This window comes from Balaenoptera physalus (assembly GCF_965194825.1).
Source record: "Balaenoptera physalus genome assembly, chromosome: 2".
Classification (NCBI taxonomy): Eukaryota; Metazoa; Chordata; class Mammalia; order Artiodactyla; family Balaenopteridae; genus Balaenoptera; species Balaenoptera physalus.
In genome coordinates, this window is record NC_138883.1 from 4427983 (window position 1) to 4449733 (window position 21751).

At 36.5% G+C, this 21751-nt stretch overlaps 1 long non-coding RNA gene across 1 annotated transcript in view; it reads right to left on the reverse strand.

Annotated features, from left to right (window-relative positions):
- Nucleotides 1-198: 198 nt before the first annotated feature.
- LOC309654394 overlaps nucleotides 199-21751 on the reverse strand; it is a 32419-nt gene continuing 10866 nt past the window's right edge. The window contains exon 2 of the long non-coding RNA XR_014260211.1: nucleotides 199-21497. This is a non-coding gene — a long non-coding RNA (uncharacterized lncRNA). The remainder of the gene's footprint in view (nucleotides 21498-21751) is intronic.

The window sequence follows — 21751 nt, forward strand, 5'->3', positions numbered from 1 at the left end:
GAATCTGCCTGCCAATGCAGGGGACACGGGTTCAAGCCCTGGTCTGGGAAGATCCCACATGCCGTGGAGCAACTAGGCCCGTGAGCCACAACTACTGAGCCTGCACGTCTGGAGCCTGTGCTCCGCAACAAGAGAGGCCGCGACAGTGAGAGGCCCATGCACCACGATGAAGAGCGGCCCCCGCTTGCCGCAACTAGAGAAAGCCCTCGCACAGAAACGAAGACCCAACACAGCCAAAAATAAATATAAATAAATAAAAATTAAAAAAAAAAAAAAGAATACAATGAAAACACTTAAACCAACTCCCCAAACCAAGAGAGGAACCCTGGCTATAGCTCACCTGGGTCTCTGTCCCATAGCAACCTGAAAAGGAGAACCTTGATCAAAATGGAGGCTGAACTCACCTTGAGCTTCTATTCTGAAAAGTACCAAACAGAGAAGGTGATGACCAAGATTGAGACTTTCACACCATGGATCGGCGGATTTGTTGACTGATGCTTTCATTGGCTCAATTAGCATAACCAATGAAAACGCATGAAGAGAAAGACCACATTTCTTTTGTATTGGACCTCAGCGTTCCAGACACATATTATTCGTCATCGATGACTCATACGCTGGCATTTATCATCATCGATCCAGAAGAGATGACTTTCTCTTCATTCATTCTATATCATTTATTGGTTAATTCATTAATTCACTAATTACAACTTTAAAACAATATGATTCACGAAACACCAAGAAGTCCTTGTTATTCCTGATATGTATCTTGAGTCATTCTCAAATCAATGTATCTTTGTTATTAATTATACAACTTTTCATAAATGCTTTAATCATTGTGATTCTATTAATCACATATTTGTTACAAGGACACATTGGACTTTCTGGAATATTTTTAATTCTTTTGGTTAATACAATGAAGACCCTTAACAAAACATCCAAACCAAGGAAAGAATTTGCTTATTACTCACATAGATCTCTGGGATCCTAAAACACAGATCCTATCCTAAGGCTGTCGATCAAGGAAAGGTCCTTAAATCAGGTCCACTGTGTTGCTTCTGAGGAGAAGAGGGAAGAACAGATGATAAAGACGGTTGAGACATTCTCTCCACTGATCATTGATTGCTTTTACCTTTCATTTAATCAGTCCTTAGGCAATCATTAATTTGTGAATATTCATTTCTCTTAAGAAAATGAACAAGTTTGACCCTTGACCAGATTATGAACATTATGTAAGACTTTTATTCCCTTAGAAAACAGTTAAGAGTCATATACCATTCACATATTTATATAATGGCCAATGCTTCATGCATTCATCTTTACTGATTTATATAATTATTTATAGATTCTCTAATTTATCCAATTATAATAATAGATGAAAATGCATGCACATAAGGATCAAATCAAGATCTCAGTATATTCCTGACATCTGTCTATAGAATACCTTCAAATAATGAAAATGTACTAGATTAATTTTATTGGGTCTCAGAGTTCCAGACCCACACTCATCGTATATGACTCATACGCTGCCAGTAGTCATCATTAATCCAGTACTGTATCTCTTTTTCCTCATCCCTTTCCACACCATTTATTGATCAATTCATAATTCAGTAATTATAATTTTAAAAATGGTTATTCATCAGAACCACCAAAGAGCTTAGAAATCTCTAATATATATTTAGAATCATTCTCATGTCAACATCTTTCATTAATAACTCTCATTTTTCATTTTATGAATGAATCAATATAATACTTCATATTAATCCCATATTTCACACTGGGCTATTTGGATTTCATTGATTATATTTCACAACTTACAATAATACAGTCAATAGACTTAAATAAAATATTGAAACTAAGATCAAAATTTGTCTATTACTCACATGGTCTCCACAGTCCTAACACGTGAATGCAACCAGAGCTCTCAGGACCATAGAAGAATCCTTCAACCAGCTTAAGTGCTCCCATTCTAAGGAGTACAGAGCAGAAAGGAAGATAAAAATTTTCAGACCTTATCTCCATTGATCCTTGTTATCCACACTTCATTACTCATTTAAGTATTCATTAATTTTTCATAGTGTAGTATTTTTTTCTCTTAACAAGAGAAAACCTTAAACTTGAGACTGACCCAGAACAATAATGTTGACTCTTACTTATCAGTGTCTATATGATCCTTTCAGCAAAAGGGCAAGACACTTATTCATTTATTGCTTAAAGGGCATGAATGTTTTCTATTTTATTAATAATATTTCTTGCCTGACCACATATGATCCTGGTGGACAATGCTTCACCTTCTCCTTTTCATCTTTTTTTTACATTTTTTCAGGGCTCAATTACTGATTTATTATTATTAATACATTTAACCCCAAAAATGGTATATGATGTTTGTATTTTCCTAACATCGACCCATGGGGTCATTTATAACAGAACATTGGCTAGATTTTGCATTGTGTGGAATCAGGGTTACAGACACATGGTACTCACCATATATGACTCCTATGCCTCCAGTCATCATCAGTGGTCCAGGAGGGGCTCTTTTCTCCAGTATCATCTACATCTGTTTATTGATTAATTCACTATTATTTAAATGACTTCCCTGGTGGTCCAGGGGTTAAAACTCCATGCTGCCAATGCAGGGGGCCCGGGTTTGATCCCTGGTCAGGGAACTAGATACCACATGCTACAACTAAGAGCTCACATGCCGCAACTAAAGACCCTGCATGCCACAACTAAAGATCCTGAATGCTGCAACTAAGACCCGGCATAGCCAAATAAATAAATAAATATTTAAAAATAAATAAATAAATAAACATAAGTCACACAAATAAATCATGAGTAAGACTCTTAAATATCCCTAACATCCATCTAAACCATCATCTCCCCTGACACTCAACTCTTTCATTAACTGAACTCAGTTTTTCATATATGGATTAATCATCATATTCCTTCATATCAATGATATTTGACTTTGGCAAGTTTGGACTTCTATTATATTTAATACTTTTTAACAATACAATAAGTGTCTTTTTAAAAATACTGCTCAATCCAAGACAAGAACACTGACTACTACTCACATTGTTCCCCTTCCTCCTAACACACAGATGCAACCACAGGGCTCCTGACCATGCAAGATGCTCAGATCAGCTCAAGGGCATCCATTCTGAGGAGTACAGGGCAGAGCAAATTATAAAAAACTGAGAACTAACCTCCATTGATCCTTGCTTTTGCACTTCATTTTTCAGTGGTTTAGACAATCATTAATTTGGAGTACATTTATTTCAATTTCTTTTAAGAAAATGAACTTAAAACTTGACGCTGACCAAGAAAATGAGCAGTGATTATTACTACAATTGTCCATATTTCTCTTAGTCAAAGATTTTTCATGTACCATTTATTTCTCTTTGGACTTCACTGTTTTCAAGTTTACTAATATTGTTTCTTCTATCACCACATATGTTTATAATTGGACAATATTTCACTGCCTTCATCTTTATTTATTTATATGCTTGTTTATTGTTTATTTGATTAACCCAATTATAAAATATAAAGAAAATGCATAAACATAAAGACCAAAAACAAGTCCCTTGTATATATCAGACAAGTGTCTCTAGAATCAACTCAAATAGGACAATGGACTAGATTCTATTTGCATCGGACATCAGACTTCCAGTCATCGTACACAACTCATACGCCACCAGTAGTCATCATCGATCCAATATTGTCCCTCTTTTTATTCACTCATTTCTACATGCTTTATTGACTAATTCAGAAAATCAATCATAATAATTTAAAACAGTTTATTCACAAAACCCAAGAAGAGTCATGATATCCTTATTCTGTAAATAATTCATTCTCACAGCAGAGTATCTTTCTTAAAAATAATGATGCCATTTTTCATCTATGCAGTAATCAATTAATGTTTCATAAAACTCAATATATATCACTGAGCTACAGTTGGCCTTCTTTTATTCTGTATGGAACTTTCAAATAAAACAGTGAATAAATGCACAGGAAAAAAAAAATCACTGAAACTGAGACAAGAAATTTGACTATTATTCACATTGGTTCCTGTGAATCTAACACAGCGATGCAATCATAAGGTGCATGACCATGGAATAATGCTTAATCAGCTCGAATATGTCCATTTTCAGAAGTACAATGCACAGTGGCTGTTTAAAAAGAAAAGGAAAATTTATTGCGATTGATTCTTGCTTTCTAGATTTATAGTACTCAAATCATTAGGAATTTATAACTTTTTCATAATTTAGAGAATTTTTCTATGAACAAAAAGAACCTCAAACTCGAGAATGACACAGATCAATAAAACTGACACTTAATCATCACATCTGTATGATGCTTGGCCAAAGAGGTGACACCATGGACCCATTCATTTCCTAATGGGCATCAGTGCTGGCAATTTTCATCACTATTTCTTGGCTGACAATATATTTTCATAGGTACATAATAATTTACCTTTTCTTCTTAAGCTGTTATTTATATATCTTTAATGGTTAATTATTTATCCATTAATAATACTAAATCAAAATCTATTAACCCAAACTAAGAGCATGACTTTATATATTTCAATCACCTGTCCATAGGACAAAATCAATGTAGAAAATAGAGTATGTACACTTCTTGGCCCTCAGGCTTCCAGATACTTATGGTTCCTTGCCCATGCCTCATCCTCTACCCAACTTCATCTTTGGTCCCCTTGGGTCCAATTTTAGTTCATTCATTGGTACATCTCTATCAATTAAATCATTATATCATTAATACTAATGAAAGAAAAACATGAATACCCAAAACCCAAGAACCAGACCAGCGAATATCCCTAACTTCTCTCCAATCATTATCACCATACATGAGATCTCCTTGGTTAATGAATTTCCAGGTTCTAGATTATCACTTCATCAGCATAAGCTCTCATGGTTATTTTTCAACAGGCCATCATCAACCCTTTGATATATGTCGATTATGCTTGAAAATACAATGAAAACACTTAAACCAATTCCCCAAACCAAGAGAGGAACACTGGCCATGACTCACCTGGGTCTCTGTCCCATAGCAACCAGAAAAGGAGAGCCTTGATCACAATGGAGGCTGAAATCACCTTGAGCTGCTATTCTGAAAAGTACCAAACAGAGAAGGTGATCACCGAGATTGAGACTTTCTCTCCTTTGATCCGCAGATTTGTTGATTGATGCTTTCATTGGCTTAATTAGCATAACCAATGAACATGCATGAAGAGAAAGACCACATTTCTTTTGCGTTGGACCTCAGAGTTCGAGACACGTATTATTCATCATCGATGACTCATACGCCGGCATTTATCATCACTGATCCAGAAAAGATGAATGTCTCTTCATTCTATATTGTTAATTGATTAGTTCATTGATTCACTAATTATAATCTATAACTCCATGAGTCACAAAACCCAATAAGGCCTTGATACCACTAACATGTCTCTAGAAAGATACTCACATCATTATATCTCTTTCATATTTATGATCAGTTTTTCAAATCTGCATTAATCAATATAATGCTTCATATTAATCTCTTTATTATCAATAGGATAAAAATGGCCTTCTTTAATTATACTTCAAATATTTTATTAATACAGTAAATATGTTAGACAAACCACCCAACCCAAGACTACAAATTTGATTCTGCTCACACTGGTCTCTTGGCTCCTAAAACAAAGATGCCATCCTAGGCTGGTGCTCAAGGAAGAATCTTTCTTTCAGGTCCAGTGTGTCCACTCTGAGGAGTATAAAGCAAAGCAGATGATAAAAATGGTGCATACACTCTCCACTTTCCCTTACTTCCACATTCACACAGATATTTAGGCAATCATTAATTTAGTGTATGTATTAAGTCTGTTTAAAACGAACCACTTCAATCTTGCCACTGAGCCAGAATATGAAGGTTGTCTACAAATTATCCTGTCTACCTCATTCTTACCCTAAGTGGTAATGGTCATGTACCATTCATTACTAATTGAACTTCAGGGTTTCTATGATATATTAATAATATTTCTTGTCTCACCACATATTTTGATAATTGGAAAGTGTTTTACTCCATTCATCGTTAGTTTTAATTATATATTTATTTATAGATTCTCATATTATCCAATTATAATAATAGAATGAAATGCATGAACACAAAGACGAAAAACAAGCCCCTCATTTATTCCTAACATTTGTCTATAGGACACCTTCTCAAGTTGAGAATGGACAAGCTTAATTTAATATTGGACCTCAGAGTTCCAGACATGTATTCATCGTATACAACTCATATTGATGATGACCAGAAATCATCATCGATCCAGTACTGTTCTTCTTTCTACATACATTTCTATTTCTTTATTGATTAAATTAAAAACTCACTAATAATTTTAGCAGTACAATTCAAAAAACCCAGGAAGACCCCTGATGTACATAGAATTATTCTCAGTTTAATACATCTCACACTAATAGTCTCAGTTTTCCATATATGCATTAATCAATATGATGGTTTGTATATCCATACTCAACACCGAGATACAGCTGCCTTCTTTATTTATATTCCACATTCCAAACAATACAGTGAATTACTTTAATTAAAAAAAAACTGAAAAAAGAACTTCAACTATTACTCACATTAATCTTCATCCTCCTATTATACAGAAGCAACCACAGAGCTCATGCCCATGGAAGATGCTAAATGATGCATTCATTCTGGGGAGTACAGAACATGAAAGATAATAAAAATATTGAGATCTAATCACCACTGATCCTTGTTTTCTACATTTCATTTAGTCAGTATTTAGATATTTATTATTTTTTCTTATTCTCTCTATTTTTTGTCTTGTTAAAAGAAAAAACACAACCATTTGGCTAAAGCAGAACAATTAAACTGATGCCTACTTATGCATTTCTATCTAATCTTGGTCAAATAAGTGATCCTCACCCATTTATTTAATGGGCATCAGTGTTTTCAATGTTTATTAACCGTATCTTTTGCCTCACGAAATATGTTCAATTTGGACCATGCTTCACCCTATTTTTTCCTTATATGTAATTTATATTTGCTTAATGGTTCCATTAATACTAACAAATCTAAATCCATGAAATCAATATAAGAATATGATCTTTAAATATTCCTGACCTCTTTCTACAAAAGCAATTTCAAAGAGGGAGAGACTACTTGTGTTCTGGGTTGGACCTCAGAGTTTCAGACATGTTTTCATCGTTCAGGACTCTTCCCGAAACGATCATCATCATTGGTCCATGACTGAGTCTCTTCTCTTTGTTCATTTGCATATTTGCATTGATTAAATCATTAATTAATTGGTAATAATCCCAAGAATAAGACCCTTCAATATCCCTAATTCTCAGTTTACAGAATCATTTCCCATTAAGTGTCCATCTCTTGCATTATTCAACCTCAATCCTGCCCACTATCAATTATTCAAAATAACATTTCTTCTCAGATTTATCATTGAACTATGAGTAATTTTTGATTAATTTAATACTTTTTAATAACACCATGACTACCCTCAAACACATCACCTAATGCAAGAACACCAACCTTGCCTGTTATTTACTTTAGTTACTTTCTGACACAGAAGCAGCAGGACAACTGAGCACAGCAGAAGCTGAAGGAGTGGGAACATCTGTCCTGAAGAGTAACAAGCAGACAAGGTGATAAAAATATTCAGATTTATCCATTTATTTATTTATTTATTTATTTATTTATTTATTTATTTATTCATTCTCCATTTATCCAATATTCCGCTATTCATTTGCACAGTAATTTAGTCATTTACTAAATTATGGTAATTATTTATTTGTTTTTTCCTTAATGAATCAAATGTCAAAGTAGTTACTGACTCAGTCAGTAACTAATACCTATCATTTTCTGTATCACTCTTAACCAAAGAGATAACATCTTTATATCACTTTTTACCTAAAAACGTCTTTTCAATATATATTAATGTATTTGTATATAATAGTAATTTTTGACTAACCACATATTTTTATTATTGAAAAGCCTTCATATTCATCATTATTTAATTTACAAATTTGTATATTGACTATTTCATTGATCCAATCATAGAAATTTTTTAAATGCATGGTCATAATAACCAAAACAAATATCTTTGTATATTCCTAACCTCTGCCTATAGGATCACTTCAAACAAGACAATGGACTAGATTCCATTTGCATTGGACCTCAGAGTTCCAGACACGTATTCATCGTACACGACTCTTACGCCACGGGTAGTCATCATTGATCCAATACTGACCCTCTTTTCTACATACATTTTTATTTCTTTATTGTATAAATCCCAAATTCACTGATAATTTTAGCATTACAATAAAAAAACCAAGAGTATTGATGTATATGGAATTATTCTTAGTTTAATATATGTCTCATATTAATGCTCAGTTTTCCATATATGCATTAATCAATATAATGGTTTGTAATAACATACTCAACACTGAAATGCAGCTACCTTCTTTACTCATATTCCACATTTCTTAACGATAGAGTGAATGTCTTTAATAAAAAAACAAACTGAAAAAAGAACTTCAACTATTACTCACATTAATCTCCATCCTCCTATTATACAGAGGCAACCACAGATCTGGTGACCATGGATGATTCTAAACCATCTCTAGTGCATTCATTCTGAGTACAAAACACAGAAGATGATGAAAATACTGAGACCAGAAGCCACAGATCTTTGTTTTTGGAATTTCATATACTCACTATTTAATTATTTATTAGCTACTGTTTTTCTATTTATTTTTTACCTTGTTGAAAGAAAAACCTCAACTTTAGTCTGAAAAAGAATAATTTAATGACTCTTATGTAGGCATGTCTATAGAAACCTGGTCAAGGAGGTGACCCTCACCCATTTATTTAATGGGATTCAGAATTTTCAGGTTTTATTCACAATATCTTTTGCTTCAACAAAGGTGTTCATATGAGAAAAATACTTCACCCTATTTTTCCTTATACATTTATATTTGCTTAATGATTCCATCACAGATCAATTACTAATAACAACTATAACTCTATGAAATCAACAAGAATATGATCTTTTGGTATTCCTGACATCTCCCTATACAAACAATTTTAACAAAGGAAGTAGACTACTTATGCTCTGCATTGGACCTCAGAGTTTCAGACATGTTTTCATCACTCAGGACTATTCTTAGAATGATCATCATACTTGGTCCATGAATATGTCTCTGTTCTTTGTTCATTTCTATTTGTTTATTGACTGATCAAGTAATCCATTCACCAACATTTTTAGACTCTATTTTCTGCAAAACCCAAAAAGAGCATGATATCCCTACTGTGTAAATAGTTCAATTTCATATCAATGAAACTTTTTTGAATTAGATGCTGTTTTCATTTATTTATTAATCATTTAATGTTTCATCAAATTCTCTATTTCTTATTGAGCTTGGCCATCTACTATTCTGTATGGAAATTGTGAACTTTACCCTTAATACACACAGACACACACACACACACACGCAAACACAGAAATCAACAAAACCATGAGAAAAAATATGATTAAATATTTCTTAATAGATCTTTATTGGAGTATAATTGCTTCACAATACTGTGTTAGTTTCTGTTGCACAACAAAGCAAATCAGCCATATGCATACACATGTCCCCATATCCCCTCCCTCTTGAGCCTCCCTCCCATCCTCGCTACCCCACTCCTCTAGGTCATAGCAAAGCACCGACCTGATCTCCCTGTGCTACGCTGTTGCTTCCCACCAGCCAACTATTTTACATTCAGTAGTGTATATATGTCAATGCTACTCTCACTTCGCCCTCCCACCCCATGTCCACAAGTCCATTTTCTATGTCTACCTCTTTATTCCTGCTCTGCATCTAGGTTCATCAGTACCTTTTTTTTTTTTTAGGTTCCATATATATGCATTAGCATACAGTATTTGTTTTTCTTTCTGACTTACTTCACTCTGTATGACAGACTCTAGGTCCATCCACCTCACTACAAACAACTCAATTTCGTTTCTTTTTATGGCTGAGTAATATTCCATTGTTTACATGTGTCACATCTTCTTTATCCATTCATCTGTCGATGGACATTTAGGTTGGTTCCATATCCTGGCTGTTATAAATAGTGCTGCAATGAACATTGTGGTATATGTCTCATTTTGAATTATGTTTTTCTCAAGGTATATGCCCAGTAGTGGGATTGCTGGGTGGTATGGTAGTTCTATTTTTAGTTTTTTAAGGAACCTCCATACTGTTTTCCATAGTGGTTGTATCAATTTACATTCCCACCAACAGTGCAGGAGGGTTCCCTTTTCACCATACCCGTACCAGCATTTATTGTTTCCAGATTTTTTGATAATGGCCATTCTGACTGGCATGAGGTGATACCTCATTGTAGTTTTGATTTGCATTTCTCTAATAATTAGTGATGCTGAGCATCTTTTAATGTGCCTGTTGGCCATCTGTATGTCTTCCTTGGTGAAATATCTATTTAGGTCTTCGGCCCATTTTTTTAACTGGATTGTTTTGTTTTGTTTTGTTTTGTTTTGATATTGAGCTCCATGACCTGTTGTATATTTTGGAGATTAATCCTTTGTCTGTTGTTTCATTTGCAAATATTTTCTCCCATTCTGAGGGTTGTCTTTTTGTCTTGTTTATGGTTTCCTTTGCTGTGCAAAAGCTTTTAAGTTTCATTAAGTCCCACTGTTTATTTTTGTTTTTATTTCTGTTACTCTAGGAGGTGGGTAAAAAAGATCTTGCTGTGGTTTATGTCAAAGAGTGTTTTTCCTATGTTTTCCTCTAAGAGTTTTATAGTGTCTGGTCTTACGTTTAAGTCTTTAATCCATTTGGAGTTAATTTTTGTGTATGGTGTTAGGTAGTGTTCTAATTTCTTTCTTTTACAGGTAGCTGTCCAGTTTTCCAGCACCACTTATTGAAGAGGCTGTCTTTTCTCCATTGTATGTTCTTGCCTCCTTTGTTGTAAATTAGGTGCCCATAGGTGCGTGGGTTTATCTCTGGGCATTCTATCCTATACCATTGATCTATACTTCTGTTTTTGTGCCAGTACCATACTGTCCTGATTACTGTAGCTTTGTGGTATAGTTTGAAGTCGGGGAGCCTCATTCCTCCAACTCCATTTTTCTTTCTCAAGATTGCTTTGGTTATTCAGGGTCTTTTGTGTTTCCATACAAATTGTAAAATTTTTTGTTCTAATTCTGTGAAGAATGCCATTGGTAGTTTGATAAGGATTACATTGAATCTGTAGATTGCTTTGGGTAGTATAGTCATTTTCACAATATTGATTCTTCCAACCAGTTGATCGGAAGATCAATTGATCACCTCCTTAGGCACATTTATTCCTAGGTATATTATTCTTGTTCTTGCAATGGTAAATGGGAGTGTTTTCTTAATTTCTCTTTCTGACTTTTTGTTGGTGGTGTATAGGAATGCCAGAGATTTCTGTGCATTAATTTTGTATCCTGCAACCTTACCAAATTCATTGATTAGTTCTAGTAGTTTTCTGGTGGCATCTTTAGTATTTTCTGTGTATAGTATCATGTCATCAGCAAACAGTGACAGTTTTCCTTCTTCTTTTCCAATTTGTATTCCTTTTATTTCTTTTTCTTCTCTGACTGCTGTGGTTAGGACTTCCAAAACTATGTTGAATAAGAGAGGTGAGAGTGGACATCCTTGTCTTGTTCCTGATCTTAGTGGAAATGCTTTCAGTTTTTCACCACTGAGTATGATGCTTGCTGTGGGTTTGTCATGTTGAGGTAGGTTCCCTCTATGCCCATTTTCTGGAGAGTTTTTATCATAAATGGGTGTTGACTTTTGTCAAAAGCTTTTTCTGCATCTATTGAGATGATCATATGGGTTTTATTCCTTATTTTGTTAATGTGGTGTATCACATTGATTGATTTGCATATATTGAAGAATCCTTGCATCCCTGGGATAAATCCCACTTGATCATGGTGTATGATCCTTTTAATATGTTGTTGGATTCTGTTTGATAGTATTTTGTTCAGGATTTTTGCATCTATGTTCATCAGTGATGTTGGTCTATACTTTTCTTTTTTTGTGATATCTTTTTCTGGTTTTAGTAACAGGGTGATGGTGGCTTCGTAGATTGAATTTGGGAGTGTTTCTGCCTCTCAATTTTTTGGAAGAGTTTGAGAAGGATGCGTGTTAGCTCTTCTCTAAATGTTTGATAGAATTTGCCTGTGAAGCCATCTCGTCCTGGACTTTTGTTTGTTGGAAGATTTCTAATTATGGTTTCAATTTCACTACTTTTGATAGGTCTGTTTATACTTTCTAATTCTTTCTGGTTCAGTCTTGGAAAATTGTACCTTTCCAAGAATTTCCATTTCTTCATGGTTGTCCATTTTATTGGCGTATAGTTGTTTGTAGTAGTCTCTTATAATCCTTTGTATTTCTGCACTGTCGGTTGTGATTTCTCCTTTTTCATTTCTAATTTTATTGATTTGCATCCTCTCCCTTTTTTTCTTGATGAGTCTGGCTAAGGGTTTATCAATTTTGATTATCTTCTCAAAGAACCAGCTTTTAGTTTTATTGATCTCTGCTATTGTTTTATTCATTTCTATTTCATTTATTCCTGCTCTGATCTTTATGATTTCTTTCCTTCTACTGACTTTGGATTTTCTTTGTTCTTCTTTCTCTAGTTGTTTTAAATGTAGAGTTAGATTGTTTATTTGAAATTTTTCTTGTTTCTTGAGGTGAGATTGTATTGCTCTAAACTTCCCTCTTAGAACTGCTTTTGCTGCGACCCATAGGTTTTGGGTCGTTGTGTTTTCATTGTCATTTGTTTCTATGTATTTTTTTTATTTCTTCTTTGATTTCTTCAGTGATCTTTTGGTTATTAAGTAGCACACTGTTTAGCCTCCATGTATTTGTGTTTTTTACAGTTTTTTTTCCTGTAATTGATTTCCAGTCTTATAGCTTTGTGGTCAGAAAAGATGCTTGATATGATTTCAATTTTCTTAAATTTTCCAAGGCTTCATTTGTGACCCAAGATGTGATCTATCCTGGAGAATGTTCCATGTGCACTTGAGAAGAAAGTGTATTCTGCCACTTTTGGGTGGAATGTTCTATAAATATCAATTAGATCTATCTGGTCTGTGTGTCATTTAAAGCTTGTGTTTCCTTATTTATTTTCTGTTTGGATGATCTGTCCATTGATGTAAGTGGGGTGCTAAAGTCCTCTACTGTTATTGTGTTACTGTCAATTTCTCTTTCATGGTTGTTAGCATTTGCCTTACATATTGAGGTGCTCCTATGTTGGGTGCATAAATATTTATAATTGTTATATCTTCTTCTTGGATTGATCCTTTGATCATTATGTAGTGTCCCTCCATATCTCTTGTAAGAGTCTTTATTTTAAAGTCTATTTTATCTGATACAAGTATTGCTACTCCAGCTTTCTTTTGATTTCCATTTGCATGAAATATCTTTTTTCCATCCCTTCACTTTCTGTATGTGTATGTGTCTTTCTGTGTCTGTATGTGTCACTAGGTCTAAAGTGGGTCTCTTGTAGACAGCATATATAAGGATCTTGTTTTTGTATCCATTCAGCCAGCCTGTGTCTTTTGGTTGGAGCTTTTAAACCATTTACATTCAAGGTGATTATTGATATGTATATTCTTATTACCATTTTCTTAATTAATTTGGGCTTGTTTTTGTGGGTCTTTTTCTTCCTTTGTGTTTCCCACTTAGAGAAGTTCCTTTACATTTGCTGTAAAGATGCTTTGCTCTTGCTGAATTCTCGTAGCTTTTGCTTGTCTGTAAAGCTTTTGATTTCTCCATTGAATCTGAATGAGATCCTTGCGGGGTAGAGTAATCTTGGTTGTACGTTTCCCCTTTCATCATTTTAAATATGTCCTGCCACTCCCTTCTGGCTTGCAGAGTTTCTGCTGAAAGATCACCTGTTAACCTTATGGGGATTCCTTTGTATGTTATTTTTTGTTTTTCCCTTGCTGCTTTTAATATTTTTTCTTTGAATTTAATATTTGTTAGTTTGATTAACATGTGTCTTGGTGTGTTTCCCCTAGGGTTTATCCTGTATGGGACTCTCTGTGCTTCCTGGACTTGGGTGACTATTTCCTTTCCCATGTTAGGGAAGTTTTCAAATATAATCTCTTCAAATATTTTCTCAGACCATTTCTTTTTCTCTTCTTCTTCTGGGACCCCTATAATTCGAATGTTGGTACATTTAGTGTTGTCCCAGAGGTCTCTGAGATTGTCTTCAATTCTTTTCATTCTTTTTTCTTTATTCTGCTCCTTGTCAGTTATTTCCACCATTTTGTCTTCCAGCTCACTTATTCGTTCTTCTGCCTCAGTTATTCTGTTATTGATTCCTTCTAGTGTATTTTTCATTTCAGTTATTGTGCTGTTCATCTCTGTTTCTTCTTTAGTTCTTCTAGATCTTTGTTAAACATTTTTTGTATTTTCTCAATCCATGCCTCCATTCTACTTCCGAGATTCTGGATCATCTTTACTATCATTACTCTGAGTTCTTTTTCAGGTACATTGCCTATTTCTTCTTCATTTATTTGGTCTTGTAGGTTTTCACCTTGCTCCTTCATCTGTGACATATTTTTTGCTGTCTCTTTTTTTTTTTTTTTTTTATGAGTGGGATTGTTTCCTGTCTTACTGGTTGTTTGGTCTGAGGCTTCCAACACTGGAGTTTGTAGGCTATTGGGTAGAGCTGGGTCTTGGTGCTGAGATGAGGAACTCCGTGAGACCTCACTCCGATGAATATTCCTTGGGGTCTGAGGTTCTCTGTTAGTCCAGTGGTTTGGACTCAGAGCTCCCACCACAGAAGCTTCAGTCTGACACTTGGCTTGTGAACCAAGATCCTGCAAGCCGCCTGGGGCAGCAAAAAAAAAAAAAAAAAAAAAAAGAACAATAACAAAGTAAAAAATAAAATTAGACTAGGAAACTAACAGATGTGTTAGAAAGAACATAAAAATAAAAATATAGATGAGGGGCTTCCCTGGTGGCTCAGTGGTTAAGAACCCACCTGCCAATGCAGGGGACACAGGTTCGAGCCCTGGTCCGGGAAGATCCCACATGCCATGGAGCAACTAAGCCCATGTGCCACAACTACTGAGTCTGCGCTCTACAGCCTGCGAGCCACAACTACTAAGCCCACATGCCACAACTACTGAAGCCCACGTACCTAGAGCCTGTGCTCCGCAACAAGAGAAGCCACCACAATGAGAAGCCCGTGCACCGCAACAAAGAGTAGCCCCCGCTCGCCACAACTAGAGAAAGCCTGTGCGCAGCAATGAAGACCCAACACAGCCAAAAATAAAAACAAATAAATTTATTTAAAAAAATATATATATAGATGAATCAACAACCAGAAGGTACATCAGTACCACAGTAGTAAAGGAGGAGGAGGGAAAAGAAAAAAAAGTGGGGGGGAAGGCCTTCGTTTTGGAGGGTGGGACCTAAGCAAGGGTGAGGTTTGGGCAGTGGGTGGGGCCTATGCTCAGGACCCACAGGGCTGGAAAAGGTCCTGGGGGTTGTGGGTGGTGGGGCTTAGGCTCAAGGAACAGAAGGGGCTCAGGCATGCCCCCCCACCCCTAGTCTCAGAAGGCAGGGGACCTCACCTGGGAGCCCAGCAGGCTTCTTGGGCTCGAGTGGGTGGGGCAAATGCCCTCCTCTCCTCTCCTGCTCCTCCCATCTGGGAGGATCCCTCCCTCCTGCCTCTCCTGATCTCCCCATCCTCTCTCCTGTGCCCCCAAGGACCTATGCAGCCTAGAGGGGGCTTTGGAGGGCAGGGGATCGGCCTGGGAGCTCAGCAGGCTCTCCAGTCCCCAGTGGGTGGGGCAATTGCCCTCTGCTCCTCTCCTGCTCCTCCCAGAGGGCCTCTCTCACCTGCCTCTCCTGTTTTATGCTCGGCATCCTTCTTATGTCCCCAAGGACCCACACAACCTGGAGAGGGCTTTGGAGTGTAGGGGACTGGCCTGGGAGCTCAGCAGGCTCTCCAGGCCAAGTGGGCAGGTCAATGGCCCTCTGCTCCTCTCCCGCTCCTCCTGGATGGCTCCTCCTGCCTGCCTCTCCTGATCTCCCCAGCCTCCCTCTTATGCCCCCAGGACCCACGCAGCCTGGATGGGGCGTTGGAGCCAGGGTACCGGCTTGGGAGCTCAGCAGCCTCCCTGGCCGAGTGGGCCAAGCGATTGCCCTCCGCTCCTCTCCCGCTCTTCCTGGAGAGTCCCTCCCGCCTGCCTCTCCTGATCTCCCTGGCCTCAGGGACGCTGATCCTGTCTGGACTCCACTTCTCCTCCCCCTTCAGTCCCCCTACATCCTACTGGTTCACTTTGGGGTTCCTCCCGTCTCCTTGGGCGTCAGAGTCCCCACCAGCGGCCAGCAGGCACCCTAGTTGTGGGGAGACGCTAACTCTGTGTCTTCCCACACTGCCATCTTGACTCTGCCTCCCATGATTAAATATTTTTTAATGAAAAACAATCACCTGAACCAAGACAAGAAATTTGACTATTACTGACATTGGTCTTTCTACTTCTAACACAGAGATTCAGTCATGAGGCACATCACCATGGAATAAGGCTTAATTACAATTTTAACACTCTATAGATTGAAAATACAACAAACACATGAAATAGATAATGTCTCTAGAAAATTCTCATATCATTATATCTCTCTCATATTTATTATCAGGTTTCATACATGCATTAATCAATAGAAACCTTCATATCAATTACTTGTTTATCAATAGGATAAAAAAAGCCATCTTTAATTATATTCCAAACACACTATTAGCATAGTAATTACTCTTAGAAAACAGAGCAAAAGGAAGCCTAAGAATTAACTGATGCTAACACTGGTCTCCTGGCTCCTAAAAAAAGATGTCACCCAAGGCAGATGCCCAAAGAAAAATCCTTAGATTAGCTTTGAATAGGACATCAAAGTCACAGACACAAATTCAACTTTCATGACCCGTAAGCCACCAGGAGTAATCAGCCATACAGTGTTAACTTCTGTGACCTCAAGTATTTGGACATTGTTTATTGAATAATTCAATACATCACAAAATAATTGAAAGTGCTATTAAACACAAAACCTAAGGAGAGTCATGATATCCCTATTCTGTAAATAGTTCATTCTCACAGCAATGAATCTCTTCTGTGAATTACGATGCTGCTTTTTTTTTTTTTTTTTTTTCAGCTACGTAGTAATCAACTAATGCTTGAAAAATGCAACATTTAAAACTGAGCTGCGTTGGCTTTATGTTATCCTATATGGATCTTTCTAAAAATAAACTGAGTGTACACTCAGAGGAAGGAAAAAGACTGAAGGAAGACAAGAAATTAGATTATTGATCACATGGGTTCCTGCAGTTATATGATGCATCGCCATGGAATCGATCTATTATGGCCATTCCTTCTCTTTGCTTATTACTACATTGTTTACTGATTGAAGAAATAAATCTCTCATAAATATTGAAAAACCTATTAATCACAAAACTTAAGGGCAGTCATGATATCCCTCTTATCAAAACAGTTCATTCTCACAGCAGTGCATCTCTCCCGTAAATCATGATGCTGGTTTTCTGTTGATTTGTTTTGTATTGTTTTGATTTGTTTGTTTTTTCCATCAGGGCAGTAATCAATTAATGTTTCATAAAATGTAACATTTATCACTGAGCTGCATTGCCCTTGTTTTTCCTGTATGTATCTCTCCAATAATACACTCAATGCACACACAGAGGGACAAAAAAATCATGACATGAAATTTATTATCCACATGGGTTCCAGCAATCATAAGGTGCAGCACCATGGAATATTGATAGCTTAATCAGCTTGAATGTGTCCATTTTAATCAGTAGAAAGCACAGTCAATGAAACAAAACAGAGAAAGAAAAAGGAAACTTTATGGACATTGATGCTTTCTTTCCAAATTTAGAGTTCTCAATATTCACGAATTGATCACTCTTTCATAATGCAGAGATTTTTCTTCTTCTACAATCAAAAATACCCTCAAACTTGAGAGTGCCCCAGAACAATAAAATTGACTCTTAATTATTCACATCTAAATGATGCTTGGCCAAACAGTTGACCCCTAGGTCCACTTGTTATTAACGGTCATAACTGATGGAAATATTTAGGATTGCTTCTTGCCAAACCCCATGTGTCCACAGTAGGCAATAATGGACCTTTTCTTCTTAATCTACTATTTATATATTTTGAAGTGTTCTATCACTGATCGATTAATAGTATGAAATATAAATTGAGTAACACAAAATAGGAGCATGATTTTATATATTCCGAACATCTGTCCAAGGGAAGAAATCAATGTAGAAAACAAAGTATGTATCCTTTCTTGGACCTCAGGATTCCAGATACTTATAGTTCCTTGGCCATGCCTCATCGTCTACCCAACGTCATCGTTGTTCCCCTTGGGTCCAATTTTAGTTCATTCATTGATACATCACTATCAATTAAATCATTACATCATTGATATTAATGAAAGAAAGACACGAAAAACCAAAACCCAAGAACAGTATACCCATGAATATCCCTAATTTCCCTCCAATCTCTATCACCATACGTGAGATCTCTTTCCTTAATGCATTTCCAGGATCTAGATGATCACTTCATCAGCATAAGCTCTCATGGCTTATTTTTCAACAGGCATCATCAACCCTTTGATATATATCAATGACTTTTGAGAATACAATGAAAACACTTAAACCAGTTCCCAAACCAAGGCAGAAACCCTGGCCATAACTCACCTGGGTCTCTGTCCCATAGCAACCTGAGAAGGAGAACCTTGATCACAATGGAGGCCAAAATCACCTTGAGCTTCTATTCTGAAAAGTACCAAACAGAGAAGGTGTCGACTGAGATTGAGACTTTCTCTCCATAGATAGGCAGATTTGTTGATTGATGCTTTCTTTGGCTCAATTAGCATAATCAATGAAAAAGCATGAAGAGAAAGACCACATTTCTTTTGTATTGGACCTCAGAGTTCCAGACACGTATTATTCATAATCAGTGACTCATACGCTGGCATTTATCATCATCAATCCAGAAAAGATGACCTTCTCTTCATTCTGTATGTTTCACTGATGCATGCGTTAATTCACTAATGCCAGTTATGACCCTCTAGGGTTTGCAAAACTCAGCGAAGCCTTAATATCGCTCACCTGTCTCTAGAACCATTCTCACATCATCATATCTCCCTCATATTTATTATCTGGTTTTTGCTTCACAAGAGTTCCTGTTTATCAATGGGATAAAGAGTCCCTCCTTTAATTTTCTTTAACCCATTTTGTTAGCATAGCCATTACTATTAGTGAAAACACCGACCCCCGGATTAGGAACTAGATGATGCCTACATGGGTCTCCTGGCTCCTATGACCAAGATGCCATCCTACGCTGGCGCTCAAAGAATAATCCTCCTGAAGTCCAGTGCATCCAACCTGAGGAGTATAAAGCAAAGCAGAAGATAAAAATGGTGGAGACACTCTTCACTCATCACTGCTTCCAAATTCATGTCGTTATTTAGGCAATACCTAATGTAGCAGATGTGTGAAATCTGTTAAAAAGAAACCACTTCGATCTTGCTGCTGTGCCAGAATATGAGGGCTGTCTACCGATTCTCCTGGCCCCCTCCTCCTTACCCTATGTGGTAACAGTTATGTGCCATGGCTTTCCAATTGAAACTCAGGCTTCCCTTGACATATTAATGGTATATCTCATTTCCACCCATATATCCGTGAATAGAAATTGTTTTCTGTCATTTTTCTTTATTTTAATTCATATATTTATGAAGAGGGTCTCAGTTTTTCATTTGCATGGGAAAAATGAAAAGGCATGAACACAAAGACTGCAAAGGAGCCCCTCATTCATTCCTGACCTCAGCCCCTAGGGTCACTTCCAATAGGACAATGGACTAGATTCCATTTGCATCGGACCTCAGAGCTCCAGACACGTATTCATCGTACACAACTCAGACGCCACGAGTAGTCATCATCGATCCATTAGTGTCCCTCCTTCTCTTCATGTATTTCTACATTGTGTACTGATTAAGGCAATAAATCTCTCATAAATACTGAAAAGCCTATTAATCACAAAACCCAAGGGCAGTCATGATTTCCCTCCTCTCTCCATAGTTCATTCTCACAGCAGTGTGTCTCTCCTGTAAATCACGATGCTGATTTTGTGTTGTTTTGTCTTGGTTTGTTTTGTTTTATTTTATTTTTTTCATTGGGGCAGTAATCAATTAATGTTTCATAAAATGTAACATTTATCACTGAACTGCACTGGCCTTTTGTTTTCCTATATGAATATCTCAAATAATACCCTGAATGCACACCCAGGCAGACAAAAAAAAAAAAAAAAAACAGAAACCATGACAAGAAATTTGCTTATTACTCACATGGGTTCCTGCAATCATAAGGTGCATCACCATGGAATACTGATAGCTTGCTCAGCTCGAATGTGTCCATTTTAATCAATAAAAGCACAGTCGATGAAACAAAAGAGAGAGAGAGAAAGGAAACTTATGAACACTGATGCTTTCTTTCCACATTTAATGTTCTCAGTCATGAGGAATTGACCACTCTTTCATAATGAAGAGATGTTTTTTTCTATAAAAAATAATACCCTCAAACTTGAGAGTGGCCAAGAACAATAAAATTGACTCAATTATTCACATCTACATGACTCTTGGCCAAACATTTGACCTCCTAGGTCCAATTGTAATTAAGGGGCATAAGGGGTGGAAATCTTTAGGATTACTTCTTGCTGGCCCACATGTGTCCACATTTGGCAATAACTGACCATTTCTTCTTAATCTACTATTTACATATTTTGAAGGGTTCTATCATTGATCGATTAATAGTATTAAATATAAATTTAGTAAACCAAACTAAGAGCATGACTTTATATATTCTGAACATCTGTCCATAGGAAGAAATCAATGTAGAAAAGAGAGTACGTATCCTTCTTGGCCCTCAGGCTTCCAGATACATATGGTTCTTTGCCCATGCCTCATCCTCTACCCACCTTGTTTGTTGGTCCTCTTCAGTTCAATTTTAGTTCGTTCATTGATATATCTCTATCAATTAAATCATTATATCATTGATACTAATGAAAGAAAGACACGAATATCCAAAACCCAAGAACAAGACCTGCAAATATCCTTATGTTCTCTCCAATCACTATCACCATACATGAGATCACTTTCCTTAATGCATTTCCAGGATCTAGATGATCACTTCATCAGCATAAGCTCTCATGGCTTATTTTTCAACAGGCATCATCAACCTTTTGATATATATCAATGACTTTTGAGAATACAGTGAAAACACTTAAACCAATTCCCCAAACAGGAAACCTGGCCATAACTCACCTGGGTCTCTGTCCCATAGCAACCTGAAAAGGAGGATTACAATGGAGGCTGAAATCACCTTGAGCTTCTATTCTGAAAAGTACCAAACAGAGAAGGTGATCACCGAGATTGAGACTTTCTCTCCATAGATTCGCAGATTTGTTGACTGATGCTTTCACAGGCTCAATTAGCATAACCAAAGAAAACACATGAGAATAAAGACCACATTTCTTTTGTACTGGACCTCAGAGTTCCAGACACGTATTATTCGTCACTGATGACTCATACGCTGGCATTTCTCATCATCGATCCAGAAAAGATGACTTTCTCTTATTCTATATGTTTCA